Source organism: Pangasianodon hypophthalmus, chromosome 4, assembly GCF_027358585.1.
Source record: "Pangasianodon hypophthalmus isolate fPanHyp1 chromosome 4, fPanHyp1.pri, whole genome shotgun sequence".
Classification (NCBI taxonomy): Eukaryota; Metazoa; Chordata; class Actinopteri; order Siluriformes; family Pangasiidae; genus Pangasianodon; species Pangasianodon hypophthalmus.
Genome location: NC_069713.1, coordinates 952,734 through 955,232, shown reverse-complemented (window position 1 = coordinate 955,232; position 2,499 = coordinate 952,734).

Here is a 2,499-nt window from a genome sequence, read left to right as displayed (position 1 = left end):
TGCACTTTACGTTTAATTTATGTAATTTATGTAGTCCCCGTAGTTCTGTGTTGTTCTGTGTTGTCTTATGTGGCACCTTGGTCCTGGAGAAACGTTGTTTCGTTTCACTGTGTACTTGTATATGGCTCAAATGACAATAAACTCCACTTGACTTGACACACACACAACGAGCGCCAGTACATCCACAATTAGTGCAATATAACAGAATCGAATAAAGTCTGTTACAGTTCTTTTGTCACGTGACCACTTCCCGGATCAGTACCTCAGTCAGTAATACTATAACGTAAAACTGTATTTTTTGTATGTTGCATCATATTTAGGAATTATCATAAAATTATCAAAAGATGTGTAATAAGCATTTTCCTAGAAATAAAAAAAGGTCTGTCCATTCCTGTCACTCTGTTTTTGTTACTGTTTCTTGAAGATCTGTGGTGTTATGTTTTAAAAATAATAATAATAATAATAATAATAATAACAATAATAATGATAATAATGATTACTATGCACCCGTTTGTAAGGAAGGTTGTAAATTAACTAATTTCTCTATCCAGTGCTGTCACGTCACTTGACAACAGAACGAACGACGGGAGTAACGATACCGACATGCAGCACGCAGGAGGAACTTCAGCACACAGGAGGAGCTTCGGCACGCAGGAGGAGCTTCAGCATACAGGAGGACCGAGTGTTCAACCTTCACACAGTGAGTTAATTACAGATATTATAACACACAAATGTTATATAAATATTACAGCGCAGTTTAAGCGACTGAGATGAGTTTATGTGTTAATACAGAGCTGCACTTTTAATAAACTCGTCATGAAGAGTTTCTGTAAAATGGAAAAAAATAAATAAATAAATAAATAAATAAAACACCCGACAGTAAATAGTTCTGTAAATAGTTGTACAGAAATACCGGATTGTTATATTGAGTAGTGTTTAGTGTTTTTATTGTTTTTGCTAATAAACGCCAAAAGGTGGTGTATTTACTAGAGAAAATAGCGTTAATGTAGTGAGCTAGCTATCTCAGGCTAAACAACAACAACAGAATGGCTCCTGACGGCCTTCACTTCCGGTTTTACTGCCGCTTTAGCTTTATGATTATATTGTGATTTAAAAAAAACACATTTATTATAACTTTTATCATAGCTTATTATTATTATTAATTAGTAATTTTAAGTTAAAATTAAGTGCGTAAAAGCCTTTCAGGAAGAACGGCTGGCTTAACCGCAGTCACGTGACGGACTTCACTTCCGGTTTTATTGCTGCTTTTTCTTCCGAGGAGAATCTGGAGGTACTATACTTGCGTTTGTGTTGCCAGGGATTCCCTCGTTGCGTTGTTGTTTGGAAGGAGTTTCCGGCGATGTTGATTGGTCGGTGGTCTGGTTGGCCTTATGTAGCGTCTCGAAAGACCAATGAGGAAGATAAACAGAGTGAGGCGTGAACCCGGCGGAGTCTCGTAGGCGGGTTGCTAAACTTTGAAGAACCCTAACCCTGGTTCACAGCGGTGAGAAGGCGAGAGTTGGAGGCTTTGCAGGACCCAGTCTGGATGCGGAGTCTCGGAGCAAGCGTGATCTCCTCGTGATCTCCTCGTGATGACAAGGGGTAAGAACTTCTAAAGCTCTTGGTTGATGAGACTTCCTTCAGATGTGGATGGAGACTCACTTGAGCTGCTTCATTCACTTGAGAATGCTCTGATTTTTACCGAGACCTGGCTCTCAGAGAAAGTACCGGAATCCTCTGTTCAGCTACAGTCTCACTCCTTACACCGAGGAGGTGTGTGTGTGTTTATCAACAACTCGTGGTGTGGAGACATACAGACTGTTTATAAGCACTGCTCGCCAGATGTGGAGTTTTTATTGCTGAAATGCCGTCCCTATTATCTACCAAGGGACTTCACTGCTGTGTTTATAGCCGCTGTTTACTGCTCCTGACACTGCGAGTAATCTCACTGCTCCTCCTGACGCACAACATGAGGACTCAACTTCTTAGATCGACCCTTGCGAGGGCTGTTCTGAGTGGAACCCATCTTGGAAAACCTCTGTATGACTCTGGCCACTGTACTGTAACTCAGTTTCAGGGTGTTACCGATCTTCTTATAGCCTAGGCCATCTTTGTGGAGAGCAACAATTCTAATTCTCAAATCCTCAGAGAGTTCTTTGGCATGAGGCGCCATGTTCAACATGCAGTGGTCAGTATGAGAGAATTGTACTCAAAGCACCAAATTTTAACTGCTCCAATACAAGATACACAAATTTGTATGGTCCTGTCAAGGAGACAAAAACATGAACATGATGAATAGGACATGTGGCTTTGCATGGTTAAACGACGTACAGCCGTTATCACTCAGGGTGTACTCACTTATGTTGCCAGCTATTTTGACAATAATGGCTGTATGTTAAGTCATTTTTAGATGACAATAAATCTATACTGCTATACAAGCAGCACATTGACTACTCTAAAATATATCCAAATTTCATTTCTATAGTTTTGTCCCTTGAG